Here is a 16,491-nt window from a genome sequence, read left to right as displayed (position 1 = left end):
CAGCCTACCGTCCTGCCCCATATTTCTTCAACCAACCTGTCTTAATATGAAATGGGATGATAATCATCATTATCCACCACATTGCACTTCTTCAAGTAATCCAGGACGATATATTTGGCCAAATCCTGAGGTAATTAGACTAACTCATCATCTGTGTAATCTATTGTCACTTTTAACACATACTTTGCGTTATGTAACCTAACCATGCTTAGGTAATCGGAACGACGTTAAAGAGACTTGAGACACGTCCTCCTAATCTAGCATCACTTTTTACGCACTCTTTGCGTAATATAACCATGCTTAGGTAATCAGAAAGATGCGTCAAAAAGACTTGAGACGCGACAGACTCATCTATTGTCATTTTTCAAGCACAGTTTGCGTAATATAAACTAACCATGCTTGTATTTGGAACGACATGTCAAAGAGACTTGTGATGCGACATAAGCATGGTAATCGAAACAACGCGTTAAAGAGACTTTAGATGCGGCATACTAATCTAACGTCATGTTTCACGCACACTGCGCGTAATATAACCTAACCATGCTTAGGTAATCGAACCGACGCATTAAAGAGACTTGAGACGCGACATACTAATCTATTGTCACTTTTCACACACACTCTGCGTAATATGACCAAACCATGCTTAGGTAATCGGAACGAGGGGCTAAAGAGACTTGTGATGCGACATAAGCATGGTAATCAAAACGACGCGTTAAAGAGACTTGAGACACTACATACTAATCGAGCGTCACGTTTCACGCACACTTTGCGTAATATAACCTAACCATGCTTAGGTAATCGGAACGACGGGTTAAAGATACTTTTGACGCGACATACTAATATAGCGTCAGTTTTCACGCACACTTTGCGTAATATAACCTAACCATGATTAGGTAATTGGGACAACACGTTAAAGAGTGTCACTCGACATAGTAATCTAGCGTCACTTTTAATTCACACTTTCATGCTTAGGTAATCGGAACGACGCGTTAGATAGACTTGTGAGGCGACTTAAGCATGATAATCGAAACGACGCGTTAAAGAGACTTGAGACGCGACATACTAATCTAACATCACTTTTCACACACCCTTTGCGTAATATAACCTAACCATGCTTAGGTAATCGGAACGATGCGTTAAAGAAACTTTTGACGCGACATAGTAATCTAGCGTCACTTTTAACGCACACTTTGCATAATATAACATAACAATGCCTAGGTAATCGGAACGACACGTTAGAGAGACTTGTTACGCGACATAAGCATGGTAATCGAAACGACGCGGTAACGAGACTTGAGATACGACATACTAAGCTAGCGTCACTTTTCACGCACACTTTGCTTAATATAACCTAACCATGTTTAGGTAATCGGAACGACGCGTTAAGAAGACTTTAGACGCGACTATTGTAGCTTTTAACGCATAGTTTGCGTAATATAACCTAACCATACTAAGATAATCAGAACGACGCGTTAAAGAAACTTGAGACAGGACATACTGATATATCATCACTTTTTACGCACTCTATGCGTAATATAATCTAACATGCTTTTGTCATCGGAACGATCAGTCAAAAAGACTTGATATGTACATACTAATCTATTGTCACTTTTTCACGCACACTTTGGGTAATATAAAACAAACCATGCTTAGGTAGTTTAAACGACGCGTTAGAGCGACTTGTGACGCGACATAAGCATGGTAATCGAAACGACGCCTTAAAGAGACTTTAGATGCTACATATCTAGCGTCATTTTTCACGCACACTTTGCGTAATATAACCTAACCATGTTAAGGTTATCGGACCGACGCGTTAAAGAGAGTTGAGACGCGACATATTAATCTAGCGTCACTTTTCACGCACATTTTGCGTAATATAACCTAACCATGCTTAGGAATTTGGAATGACGCGTTAAAGAGACTTGTGACGGGACATAAGCATGGTAACCAAAACGTCCTGTTAAAGAGACTTGAGACGCGACATACTAATCTAGCGTCACTTTTTACGCACACTTTGCGTAATATAACTTAACCATGTTTAGGTAATCATACTGACGCGTCAAAGAGACTTTAGACGCGACATAGTAATCTAGCGTCACTTTTTACGTACACTTTGCATAATATAACCCGACCATACTTTGGTAATCAGAACGACGCGTTAAAGAGACTTGCGACCAACATACTAATTGATAACGTAGTACATTTAATAGGGGCGAAGCAAAAGAACATTGCTAAGTCAAGCATTCCACCGACCTGATAACGACTTCCGACCATCTCCTAAATCATAGACCACGCAACCTGGGGGGTCACCGGATCGATGAACATTTGAACATCATTCGAGATACGGGCTTCCGACAAGGTCGGATCGAAGATTCCGTCCGAGCTTCTAGACAAGGGACATGAAAGCTTGGAACAGATGACCCGAGCTTCGAGACACACTCAAGCTCAAATGCTAGATATATGAAAGCTTGGCTCGAGCAATCCGAGCTCCAGGCTTTGACCGAGCTCAGAGAGCTGGCCCACGAGCACACACACGTGTACCAGATCCTGGGACCCCAGAAGATCCTCTGATAGGTGCATGAGGAATGTTCCCTCCACCTGACACAACTAACAACCTGCGCCCCATACGGGAATATCCTCCACGTAGGCATAACCGTTTTTTAGGGACCACTCCAAGGACAGCCTGCCAGCAAGGCAAGGTTTGTCCTTAAACCCTAACTATAAACCTGGAGGCGATCTGCAATTGTAGTTACAAGCAACCCTATACCAAGAGGACTCATAGCCTTCTTTGGCTGCTGCATCTGGAGAAGCGTGTCCAGAATTCTATAGGATATATCTTCAATTCACGGTCCTCAGGACTGCAGCAGAGAGTAAAGAACAATGAAACCCCACTTTGTTGGCCTTCTCAAGTCCACAAACGTTGTCCCTGAACCACTTGAATGCCACTAAAATAGAGTCATCCTTGACAAACCTCGGCTCGCCTGAAATCTCTCGCCATATAACGTGCTTATCAAGCTCAGTAGAAGCAACCTAATTCTGCCACTGTTCGTGGAAACAATAATAATCTTCAGCTACGCCAAATCCATCATGTACTAACCCCCCCCCCCCCCTCATCCAAAAGTGTAATCTGGCTCAACATCCTTCCCCCTTGCTAACATAGTGAAAAACTCACAGGTCGGCTCAATGTAAACGGTATGAAAGCTATCCATCAATATAAAACAGCCCAATCTCTGCATATGCGTGTTAATTGCATCCTCAGTACCTAGTCTCCATAGTCGGATGATTAATAGCCCTACACCTTAATACTTTCCTTTTCACCAAAGCGTTATACCGTTTGCCCTCCTCTACAATGTATATAGGGAAAGAATAACCATACCTCGAAGCCAAAATCCCTTCTCTGTCTATTGCCTTCCAATTCACTTCAAATTCCACCCAAATTCCCAATACCTAAATTATAATCCCAATTTTGGACCTAATGACACAAACTTCCCTGAAGATGAATCAATGGCTTCCTGACTCTCCACCTCCACCTCCGGCATTACTATGCCGTGGACGATCAAGGACAGCCGCTACGGGCACTACTTCCACTACTACACCTGCTGCAGGCAACAGACAGGGAAGGAATTTGGCTTCGAGGTATGGTTTTTCTTTCCCTATATACACTGTGGAGGAGGGAAAAAAGTACAAGGCTTTGGAGAAAAGGAAAGTGTTAGGGTCTATTGATCAAGCTTGACTCTAGGTATTGAGGATGCAATTAATACGCATATGCAGAGATGGGGCGGTTTGTATTGATGGATAGCTCTTATACCGTTTACATTGAGCTGACTTGTGAGTTTTTCACTACGTTAGCAAAGGGGAAGGATGTTAAGCCAAATTATACTTTTCGGATGATAGGGGTAGAGAGGAGTATTTTTTTTTCCACGAACTGTGGCAGAATTAGGTTGCTTCCTCCTGAGTTTGATAAGCACGTTATATGATGAGAGATTTCATGCGAGCCGTGGTTTGTCAAGGATGCGAAGGCTAACTTTATCAAGGATGTGTCTGTTTTAGTGGCATTCAAGTGGTTCAGGTACAATATTTGTGGACTTGAGGAGGCCAACAAAGTGGGACTGAAGGATTTGACTGTTCTTTACTCTCTACTGCATTTAGAGGACCGCGAATTGAAGATTAATATGTCCTACAGGATTCTGGACATGCTTCTCCAGATGCAGCAGCCAAACAAGGTTGCGAGATAATGATGATGCTATCATCCTATTTCCGTTGATCAGCAAGTTCCTCCACCACCACCACCGGTAGATTACTATAGTTCTTTTTCCTTTTCACACTCTTTTGTGCTTTATTTTCAGTTTTGTTTTCTTTTATTTCATTGCATTGGGGCAATGCATGAACTAGTGTGAGTGTGGGGGAAAAGAAAACTTGTTATTTTAGCGTATAATTTTTTATTTACTTTTTCATTTTTCTTTATGTTGCTTTGTTATGTAGGTTGACGTTTTGTAGCGAACCTTATATGGGTGATTTGATTTGTTGTTTGCTATATCATGCCTATGTCATATTTTATGCTATGCCAGAATTTTTGACATTTTAGTGTTTTCACCCCTTATTTAATGAGTTGGTTAATCTTTTTTCCTTTGCACTATAAAAAAGTATGTTTCCTCTTTTAAATATTGTGATTTTTGGCATGACAGTCTTGGCTGGAGCACTTTTGAAATTTTGAGCAATTGAACACGTTTGTATAAAAAAATCACTTCGTTTTCAATTAACCCAAATTTTTGTGAGATGATTTTGAGCCTTATTGAGCATATCTAGTATGTCTCGTTTTTGTGGTGTGATTCGATACATTTTGATTTCCTAAAACTTGCCTTGCGTCCACAATAAAATTGCATTATAGGTTAAATAATTTGAAAGTGATAAATGACATTTAAGATACGAATGGAACGTCATGCCATTTGGACTAAAAAATGCACCGTCTGAGCTTCAAAGGATTATTAATGACATTTTATTAATCCATTTTTTAAATTTTGCATCATTTACACTGTTGATGTTCTAGTTTACTCAAATTCAATAGAACAACATTTTAAACATCTTGAAACATTCTTCCATGTTACAAAGAAAAATGGTTTAGTTGGTCTCCAAGACCAAAATATCAGTTTTCAAACTCGTGTTAGATTCTTAGGTCATTATATTTTTCAAGAAACTGTCACACCATCGTTCAACGATCATGAGCACACTCAGATAGTCCAATAAATTAAATTACAAGTATCATGCATTCCATGCTTGCAAATTGCTGATCCAACTGCTCCTAAAATTGTTAAAACGGATGCATCAAATTTAGTTTATGGTGGAATTTTAAAACAGTTGTAAGACTAAAAAGAATGCATAGTACAGTTTACATCTGCACACTGAAATGATATCGAGAAAAATTATTCCACAATAAAAAAGGAAAGTCTTTCCATTGTCAAGCATATCAAAATTTCAAAGCGATTTATTACGAATTGATTATAAATTTGCAAAAGAAGTTTTGTAAAAGGATGTACAAAATATAGATTCTAAATAAATTTTTACTCGTTTGCAAGCTATTTTGATTATTTTTGATTTTGATATTACAAATTTCATCTCAGATTTCTAACCAGATAGTCGTAGAAGGAGAAAACAAAAATAAATTACAAGAGACTGTTCTTCAAGTACTCAACCAAGTTCTTCAGCTATCCAAGACTGGGTAGCATCTCTTTCCAAATCGCCAGAAATACTACTGGCATTATAAAATCTCACAAACAAGCCAGCACCAGCGTCAACATCAGGTATAACATCTGAACTTGTTTCTACAAACAAAAAGAAGGGAATTTCAGTACAAAAATCCGCTTCTCAATTTTTTTACAAAGCGACTCAACATAATCTTCACAGATTATTTTAAGTCAACAAAATACAAAATTACTTTTTCAATATTTTTTGAAAACAAATTTTCAAAATGTATTAACCATATAAGAAGATTTTTTTCATAAAAATCCCCTCATGGCAGTACAATTTTTTTTCCAAAGGGCTGGTATTTTAAACCATGGGATTTACAAAAACCCCAGTCCTATAACCAAGCAATTTTGGAGTTGACAAATTCCGCCACTTTCAAACATTTCTACTTCCCAAACAAGGTCCATCAAGACCCTGCATATTCCACCTGTAAAATACAAAAAATCTTGTCTCCAAGCCAATAGGGTCATGATTTAGCAAAACCAAAATCTCTTCCAATTTCTTTCCAAACTCACATTACAAATTTTACAATATTTGGGACTACCAGCAAGCGTGGTTCAACACATTCCTTATGTAGAATTTTGGAGGAAGCCACTTTTGACTTATCAATTTTGATAAGAGAAGCCCAATTACAAGTTCCAAATTGGTTCTCACAATGGTGGGATTATTTTGAGTTTCATTTCTATTCAAAAAAATTTACGCCATGAGTTTTGGCTTGGTACTTTGACTGCAACACAAAGCCCAATGATCTGACCATTCTGACCCGCAAGTTCAAGGTTATGGTGGAACAAGTACACGATTATCAATGAATGTTTCACATATGCGGTACATAACTAGTTAGTCAAGAGAACCCACTTGAGCCCATTATAAATCCAGCAACCTCAACATTTTTGGTCCTGAAGTCTCATGCCGAGACTCTCCCAGCCCAAGCCAAAAGTAAAGAGGAATACTTTACAATCATGCAGCAACTACTTGGGACTAGGCCCAACTCGTTTGTTGCATTAGCACAATCAAACACAGACTCTGAACCTATCATAAATTTAGGGGATGGCAATGAAGATGATTGTTTTGGTATTTTTTTTCCTGTTCCAAAAAAATAGACTCTATCGTTTAAATGTATGTTTTGTTATTGTTTTTATTGTTAAAAAAAGTATAAAACGATAAGTGACAGCACCCACATGGAGCACCACACCACATGAAGTGCAACCTTATCATTTACAACATAATTGAATCTCGTGACAAAGGCCCCATCAGCTAGCCACTCAGACTCAGTTATTCAAGCTATTATAAAAGAAGGTTCCAGACAGCTACCACTCATCATAAGAGGGTCCTTGCTAGCTACCAATCCTTACAATCCTCCAAAATGAAGCACATGGCCCTAGACCACATGTTTTTAATAATGGAGAAGCATCTTATAAGACTTAAGGCTCTATAAAAGGGTGGGGTGGGGGAGGAATGCAAACAAATGAAGATTAAACAACCCTAAAGCCTATTTGCACATTCTCTTTCTTTTTCTCTCTGAAAAAAAAAGTTGCTAAGGCCTTCCTCTCCCCTTTTATAGAGCCTTAGGTCTTATAAGACACTACTCCATTATTGAAAGCATGTGGTCCAGGGTCATGTGCTTCATTTTGGAGGTTTATAAGGATTGGTAGCTGGAAGGGACCCTCTTGCGATGAGTGGTAGCTGTCTGGAACCTTCTTTAGTAACAAGTTGAATAATCGAGTCCGAGTGGATGGCTGATGGGGGCCTTTGCTATGAGATTCAATTATGTTTGTAGATGATAAGGTTGCACTCCATATGGTGTGGTGCTCCATGTGGGTGCTGTCACTTGTCGTTTTATACTTTTTTTTACAGTAAAAATAATAACAAAACATACATTTAAACGGTAGAGCCTATTTCTTTTTGGGAACAGGGGAGAAAATACCACAACAATCATCTTCATTGTCATCACCTAAATTAATGATAGGTTCAGAGTCTGTGTCTAATTGTGCTTATCCAGCAGACGAGCTGGGCCTAGTCCCAAGTAGTTGATGCATGATTGTAAGGTATTCCTCTTAGCTTTTGGCTTGGGCTAGGAGAATTTGGACAAAAAATGTTAAGGTTGCTGGATTTGTAATGGGCTCAACATGGGCTCTCTCTAGACTAACCAGATATGTACCGTAGATGTGAAATATTCATTTATAGTCTTGTACTTGTCCCACCATTTAACCTTGAACTTACGGGTCGGAATGGTAAGACCATTGGGTTTTGTGTTGTAGTCAAAGTACCAAGCCAAAACCCATGACGTAAATTTTTTGTTGAACATAAGTGAAAAAGGGTATCCAGCCTTTTTTTCTGATCTGTTGGCTTGAAAATAGTGAAAAAATAGTTATATCCATTTTAGGCCTAGGGAATGAGAATTTCCAGGATGGCCCCCAAAATAATCCCACCATTGTGAGAACCAATTTGAAACACTTGTAATTGAGCCAAAAGTGGCTTCCTCCAAAATTCTGCATAAGAACTAGGCTTGCTGTTAGTCCCAATAATTGTAAAATTTGTAATGTGTCTGGGTAGTTTGGAAAGAAATGGAAAATGTTTTGGTTTTGCTAAATCTTGACCTCATTGCCTTGGAGACAAGATTTTTTGTATTTTGCAGGTGGAATATGCTGGGTCTTGATGGACCTTGTCTGGGAAGTAGAAATATTTTAAAGTGGCATAATTTGTCACCTCCAAAATTGCTCGGTAGTAGGACTGAAGTTTTTGTAAATCGCATGGCTTAAATATCAGCCTTTTGGAAAAACATTTTGTACTGCCACGAGGGGGGTTTTTTATGAAAAAATTCTTCATATATGGTTAATACATTTTGAAAATTTGTTTTCAGAAAATATTGAGAAACTAATTTTGTATTTTTTTGACTCAACACAGTCTGTAAAGAATGTGTTGAGTCGCTTTGTAAAAAAAATTAAGAAGCGGGTTTTTGTACTGAAATTCCCTTCTTTTTGTTTGTAGAAACAAGTTCAGATGTTATACCTGATGTTCCCGCCAGTGCTGGATGATTTGTAAGATTTTGTAATGCCAGTAGTATTTCTGGCGATTTGGAAAGAGATGCTACCCAGTTTTGGATAACTGAAGAACTTGGTTGAGTACTTGAAGAAAAACTCTTATAATTTGTTTTCGTTTTCTCCTTCTACGACCATATCATGTCAATCCATGATTTGATTGGTTTTGTAAAGGGTAATTGCAATGGTTTTTTGTCCTTACCCTTTTTGGAAGGCATCAGGACCTGTATTGTAAGAACTCTCTGGTTAGGAAGTCTGAGATGAAATTTTTATCTCCTTTGATATATTCTATATCAAAATAAAAAAATACTCAAAATAGCTTGCCAACGAGCAAAACTTTGTTTAAAAGCTATATTTTGTACATCCTTTTGTAAAACTTCTTTTGCAAATTTACAATAAATTCATAATAAATCGCTTTGAAATTTTGAAATACACTTGACAATGGAAAGAACTTCCTTCTTTATTTTGGAGTATTTTTTCTCGGTTTTATTCCAGTGTGCAGATACTGTAATATGCATCCTTTTTAGTCTCGCAACTGTTTTAAATTCCACCAAAACCTAAATTTGATGCATCAGTTTCAACAAATGTATGTGAAGTTGGATCAGCAATATGTAAGCATGGAATGCATGATACTTATAATTTAATTTGGTGGACTATTCAGGTGTGCTCGTCTGTCCACGGTGTTAGATTTGTTTTTAACCTATCAAGCAATGGTTTAGCAAGAAGATTAAAATTTGAAAAAGAATCCAAAATATAATTTAGGCTTCCTAAGAACCTTTATAATTGTGTTTTATCCAATATCTGATCAGGAGATTTATTTATAAATTGTAATGATCGTTCGATTGGTGTGACAGTTCCTTTTGAAAAATAATGATCCAAGAATCTAATACGAGTTTGAAAAAGTGATATTTTGGTCTTAGAGACCACTAAATCATTTTTCTTTGTGACATGGAAGAATGTTTCAAGATGTTTGAAATGTTGTTCTATTGAATTTGAGTACACACTAGAACATCATTAGTGTAAAACGATATAAAATTTAGAAAATGGATTAAAAATGTCATTGATAATCATTTGAAACTCAGATGGCGCATTTTTTAGTCCAAATGGCATTACGTACCATTCATATCCTCGAAATGGAACTATGAATGCGGTTTTGTAACGATGTTTCTGGTCAATTTATAACTGCCAGAATCCTGATCTCATATCAAATTTTGAAAAAATGAATGCAAAATGTAATTTTTGTAAAAGGTCCTTTTTGTTAGGGATGGGGTATCTGATCCATCTAAGGGCTTTGTTCAAGGGTTTGTAATTGATAACTAATCGTGGAACACCACGCTCTTGTTCGGATGCCTTAGAGACATAAAAGGCTGCACAACTCCAAGGTGATCTAGATTTGGAAATTATGCCTCCGTTAAGCAAATCTTGGATTTCTATTGGACTATGTTGTTCTAGGTATTGGTTCATTTGTATAGGTCTGGCTTTTTTAGGGATTTCCTTTTCATCGAAATCAACTTCGTAAGGTAGGTCGACTATTGTTGTTTCCCATCCCAAAAAGCATCTGGTAAATCTGAACAGAGAACCTTTTCAACTTAATTTTGAAAATCAGAAATCTGCTGTTTTGTAGAGGCCTTTTGTAATTGTAATTCAATCCTTTGTAAAGAAACATCCTTTTTTAGGGTTTGTAAGTGGAACTCTTTTCCTTTGATCAAATTATAAATCTCATTTTCATAGATAGAATGTGCCTTGATGATATGAAGATTTCCTGTGGTTTTTGTATGAAAGGGAAAATGATTCTTGTATTTTTTGCTTTGCAGAAAATGCCATCATGATTAACTTTATAAAGAGTTATAAGGTTAATGAAGGTGTTCCTAGGATGACATTATGATGCATATTTCCTATTAAGACAAAAGAGGGTCTAACAAAAATGTTTGTATTTGAGACTGAGGCCGAAGCCTTGCTTTTGATTGTCATTTTGGAATTGTTAATTGCTGAGAGCTTTTCCTTTGTAAATTCATGAAATTTTTTAGGGACTATCCATTCTTTAATACAATAGAGGTATGCTTCTGTATCAAATAAGGCGACAATATTGATTTTGAAATCTTTTGAAAAGACAATTGTAACTTGGATGAGATATTTTCTAGAAGTAATTCTAAAACATATTAAGAAAATCTTATGGAATTTTCTCAAGACTTTCAACCTTGAAATCATCATGTCGGTCTTCATCAGATTCCTCAGTGTCATTAAGTTGTTTTTGTAAAAGCATTTGTATGGTTTTAGAATGCTGAGCATGTTTTTCTTTAAGCTCTTTTAGCTCCCCTTTTATGACTTTGATTTCAGTTTGTAGAAACATGACTCTTTTTCTTTTTTGCCAAAATAGTTGTAAGGTCATACGTAGTAGGTCCTATACTAGGCAAACTAGAAGGTGATGGTTGGTCTATAGGTTTTTGATCAAAAGACTGGAGGAACCTGTCCAGATAGTTTTTTGGGCATTTGAGTCGTGAATGTGTTTTACTACTTTTATGAGTATTTTTTGGTCCTTTGTTAAAACACTATCACATTTTGTAGTTGGTTCTGCATCTGAGATGGATGAGGAAGTATTGACTAGCTCATCTATTTGTAAAGGGTAGTCATCTTCTTAATAAAATTCATGTTAAGATGAATTGGTGGTAAGGAAGGCTTCCATTTTAGACAAGACCTCTTGCTCCAATTGTAATTCTTGTATTTTTCTACGTACTCTACAGAATTTGGCAACGTGCCCTTTTTTTCCACATTTGAAACATGTGATATCTTCGGATTTGGACTTAGGTTTCATCTCTAGGCTTCGTATGTCTTTCACTGTACCTAGAATAGCTATGAAACGTTCTTTTTTTTGTAAGGCTTTATTTTGGAGCAATCTCCACCACAATCTTGTGGGAATTTCTCAGTGGAAATGTCAAATTGTTTGCAGAAAGAACCTAATTCTTATTTGGTCCTTTTGAGTTCCCATTTAAGAGTTTTTTTTTGTAATTTAATGTCTTGGCAAATTTGTAATTGTACCCGTTGGGTTAGGCTGACTAACTCTCTCCATAAGTGAGCATGTTATAAGGTATTGGTTTGCCAAACTTTTGTTTGATGAGGTCTCTAATCATAATGCTGAGAAGGGTTGGGAGGCATGCTAGAAATTTTTCTTTCTAGAAAGGCTGATTGGAATCTTCCCTAAGCATAAATCTAGTCAGGAAGGTGTTTTTGTAATTTTGGAAATCACTTAGCTTTCTACACCCGAGATTGGATAAAAGTTATGTGTTCTTATCTTTAAGGTGTGTTGGATCTCCATGAAATATAAAGAGATCATAATGATCAAGGTGGATACTGCATCTTTGAAGGGATTTCCTGATTCATCAAGGATAGGGGTGCCTTTCTCAGTGACCCGTATGGCATTTAGAATGTCTAAATGTTGCTCTGGGTCAGATGGCAGTCTCACCAACATTTTAGCTGTCCTGAGAATCCTGCTATGAGGAGCTCAGTAATGGCTTTGTCTTGGACATTTGCCTAGGTTTTGTAAGCATTGGCTGCCATAGTCATCTGCTATAGAAGACTAAGGATTTTGTATTCGGGAAGGCCATCTAGATTCCATTCATAAACAGAAATGGAATTGAACCTTCACTATTGAAAGGTCATAACAGGAGAGCCTATGTCTGGGTTATCAGAGGTTTTTTGCTAGTTCCCATTGTAATTTATGAATTATAGGTTGAGACTCTTGAAAAGCTCCTATGTCTGAAAAATCTATGTCCGAGTTTTGATCTAAGACATGGATGGTTCTAGAGGGATTGTCATTTTGGGTAGTGTCTCGCGCTACCTGATTTGTATTTGACGAGGAGGATTGTATCCTACTCAACCGATCTCTAATATCCGAGGTAAACTCTTGCCTATTAGTTTGGAAATCTAGCTGGGTAGTTCTAGACACTTGGAATGACTTAAAAATTGGATTTTTAAGTCATTTGTTTAGTGGTTTTGGACCAACATCCTGGGTAGTTACAACTTTCTGAATATGTGATTCGATTCTAGAAAGCTGGTTACCTATGGAATGTAAATGTGTATTTGTAAAATTATTTTGTTTGACAATGTTTTTAATGTTGTTAGAATCATTTTCCAAAACATTTTTGTAAGGTGTAGCTTCTATTGGTTAATCAAGGTGGATTATTGTAAGCATTCTATGGGGTGGATGTTCTGACTCCACTGTTCTTCCATCAGCTAATCCCCATTCATGTATCTTACTTCTCACAGTGATGAGATTTGGAGATTTTGTAAATAATGGGTAAGAAATCTCATTTTCTTTCGCATAAATTTCAAACCAATCGATAAAGTGTATTTGAATTTTATGTTCGTAGAGAAAATTGTAAATTTTTTGTTGAATTGCTTTTCGCATTTTAAGAAAATATTAGAAAAACCACATCCTTTTTGGGTGTTGTGAAAAGCATATAATTCATTTTGTAAAACTTGTTTGTCAACCTCAAAATCCTTTTCCAAAACATTTAATTCATTGTTAATATTTTCTGTTATTGCAGAAAAGGTTAGAGAAGTTGGTGAGGGAGGTCGGAATGATTGTCTTTCAGATTAACTAGCATAGACTGACTGAGGTACACTAGTCGTGTAGTCAATATTTTGTGAAGTTGGACTCGGTAAATTCGAAGTAGAATACATAGGTTGGTAGTCAACATGACTTCTCCTACGAACTAAGCTAGGAATTTATTCTTCTTCAGGTTCTACTGAGACGTATGGAAGGTTGATGACTGAAGGAAGTCTTGAGACTCTTCGTAAGTCGTTTGTACTACCAGGAGATGAGGCGTCAGATAACCTAGAGCTAACTAAAGGTCTACTAAAGGTCAATTTGACTCTGCCATCAGAATACTGGCTTATCTCACTATTCGGGGCAGATTGACCAGGCTGCTCAGATTTAACGGCTCCTTTAGGATCCATTCTTGTGGCAATGCTATGTCTTCTATTGGATAAACCGTGGGATTACAGCATTAGATTTAGCCAAATCTGTTTGTAAAAGTAGTGTTTCACCCTTCCTATTGTGACATCTGTGCTTAGTTAAACGCAGAAATCATAGCTTTGTAATGAACTTGAAAATTAATGCAACGGGTAGTGAGCCTCTCATCATCTTGTAATTATGTGTCTTTATTTGTAAAACCAAAGATTGTAAAATGTTTGTCATTTAAGGACACTGTAAAATTTGGATAATAATAAAAAGAAACAGGGCCATTGGAAAGACTTGATTCAACCGAACTCAGTTAAGAATCTTGGAACTCTAGGGACCGATTGTCTCTTAGGACTACAAGGATTGAGGTGTTCAATCCTTCCGTTGTAAGAGGTTTAATGCCAACTTGGACTAAACCTATATGAATGTAATTGCATTGCTTGTCTTTATGTTTTTGTAAAGAGTTCTGAGAAAGAAGATATATAGTTTCAAAAGGCTTAGAAAGCTATATATCTCTTTCCTCAGTTTTAATTGTAAAGTCTATTTTGAAAACATTTGTAAATTTGGATGTCTTGTAAATCTAGTCCTTTTGTATTTTGGGAATATCCCAATTATCGATGGATTTATCGAAATCTTCAATAGTACTTTCTTCACTATTGAAAATCCTCTTAGCCTCATTTACGAATGTAGAAGAGCTAGAAAAAGAAGCATTCCAACATAGGAGAGAGTTTATATTGTAGTATAGTAAAAGTAGTACTATACACGGCCTACGATCGGAGCTAAATGGACTCACTCCCTTAAAATGGGTCTTACTGCTATAAAATCTCCCCAAATAACTCGGCAAATGTAAATTCTAAATTTACTATATTATAATATTAACAAGTACTGTTTAGATCTGCTCATTCCTTTAATAGTATACCCATTTTTCTTTAGTTTACCCAAGTTGAGCCTTAGCCTTACTTTTGTTAATTTACACATTTTATTATACATTTTACCTTTTTCTCATTTCCCTCTTTTTAACCATGTTGTGACTTGGCAAATTGACTGATATATGTAAGGAACTAGTGTGAGGACGTAGAACATCCTCAGATCGTGAATGTTAGATTGATTATCTTTTATTTGCTATGATTGGTGTTGTCTTTTGAAGTTCAGGAAAAGATAAAAAAGTGAAAGCTTGAAAAGAAAAAGAAATAAAAACATAAATTTGAGCTTAAAAAAATATAAATCTAAAAATAAGAACTCAACACATGAAAAGTAAAGAAAAAGAGATTGAATTTTTTGAAGAGCTGAATGTGATTACTTGTTTAGTTTCTAGTTGATGTTCGTCAGCTTGTCAAGTCATTTTTACCACATCATTTACCTTTTAAGACACCATAACCTAGACTCCATAACAACCCTTTGAAAGTCCATTTTAATTCATTTTGTTTAACTAAGTTTAGCAGTGGAGCTGTGGACTATAGGCAAGCTTATGGCAGGAATACAAGTATTGATTTGAGAGCTTAATTGTTATACCTTAAGCACTAATGTGCAACAGATTACCTTGTGAGGTTGTACTTGGTGATTTCATTATACAAGCTAGTGATTTTGCTCATTTGCTTGAGTTTCATTTGTTGTTCTTGAATTGATTGGATTGCCTTTTGATCAATGTGATTTCGTAATCATGTTATAATGAGTGCATTTGTGTAGTCTCGGTGTTATTAGTTCATGTTTGGCATTTGGCACTGTTATTTGATGCTATTTTCTTGGTTGTTCTTTAGCTCAAAGATACATTTTGATTGATTCATTACTTGGGGGGTTGGGGGGGAGGGGGGGGGGGTTTCAAAATGCTTTAGGTTCATATATTTTTGCAAGGTTTTATGATTGGCAAAGTGGCATTTTTCTATGTTTGTTTGAGGGCCGTTTAGTGTTTTTATCGTGTTTTTATCATTAAAATCGAGTTCATTTTGGTTTTTATTATTTTGTCTAAGTATTGCAGGCGTGTGCATGGAAATGGATGAATTCTGAGCTTAATGGAGTATTATTTGACCCATGGGAAGAGTCATGAAGCATTAGAGTGGTTCAAAGTGGATTTGGAGCAACAGTTGAAGTCTCACGTCGCGCTACCCCTCTTCACGTCGCGACATAACCTTGGCCCCATTCCAGAATTTTTGCACGACGGAGGAGAGACAAGGGGCACGTCACGCCCCTTGGAGAAAATTTATGTGGCACGTCGCGCTAGGGGGTGGCACGTCGTGCCACTCAATAAACCTGAATGCTGATTTTACAATTTTGGCCGGTGCGTTTTTAATTCAACCAACTGAAGTCCCGGGGCATTTTAGACATTACATAAAGCTCAAAATTAGATTAAACCTTACTTGTTTAAGGGTATAAATACACAACATAAACATCTTGTAAAGGGTTCGCGTAATTTTTAGACATATTTAACATTAGTTAATTGTTCTTTGATTTGATTACTCTAGTTCTGGATTTTCTCATCAATTTTATATTAGATTTTTAGCAATCAAGGTACGACAATTTGTTCTTTTTCTTATTAACTATGACTCCCATTTATATTATATTGAGTTTTCTATAATTATGAGTAGTTAAGCCCATTTTCGGGGAGTATTGATTGGATTTATGCGTATTTAATCATATTGGATTTATGGGTTTTTGTTATAATTGCATATTGATTACTGTTCTTAATGCCTAGTTTAATCTGATCACCTAAACTATTGCCTTGTGTTTTAATTGTAACTTGAGAGGTTGAATTGA

At 36.7% G+C, this 16,491-nt stretch overlaps 1 long non-coding RNA gene across 12 annotated transcripts in view; it reads left to right on the top strand.

Annotated features, from left to right (window-relative positions):
* LOC126659827 (uncharacterized) overlaps positions 1–16,240 on the top strand; it is a 48,306-nt gene extending 32,066 nt beyond the window's left edge. For 6 of the 12 annotated variants that reach the window (XR_008789671.1, XR_008789672.1, XR_007635095.2 and 3 more), the window contains one exon: positions 15,716–16,240. This is a non-coding gene — a long non-coding RNA (uncharacterized LOC126659827). Of the gene's footprint in view, positions 1–5,618; positions 10,404–10,594; positions 13,075–13,324; positions 13,931–15,707 lie in introns of those variants that run through there. The other 6 variants (XR_008789665.1, XR_008789666.1, XR_008789668.1 and 3 more) reach the window with 6 other exon arrangements.
* Positions 16,241–16,491: the final 251 nt, after the last annotated feature.

Source organism: Mercurialis annua, linkage group LG8 (assembly GCF_937616625.2).
Source record: "Mercurialis annua linkage group LG8, ddMerAnnu1.2, whole genome shotgun sequence".
Taxonomy (NCBI): Eukaryota; Viridiplantae; Streptophyta; class Magnoliopsida; order Malpighiales; family Euphorbiaceae; genus Mercurialis; species Mercurialis annua.
Note: the sequence above shows the minus strand (reverse complement) of the source record. Positions and strands in the feature narration are given on the sequence as shown.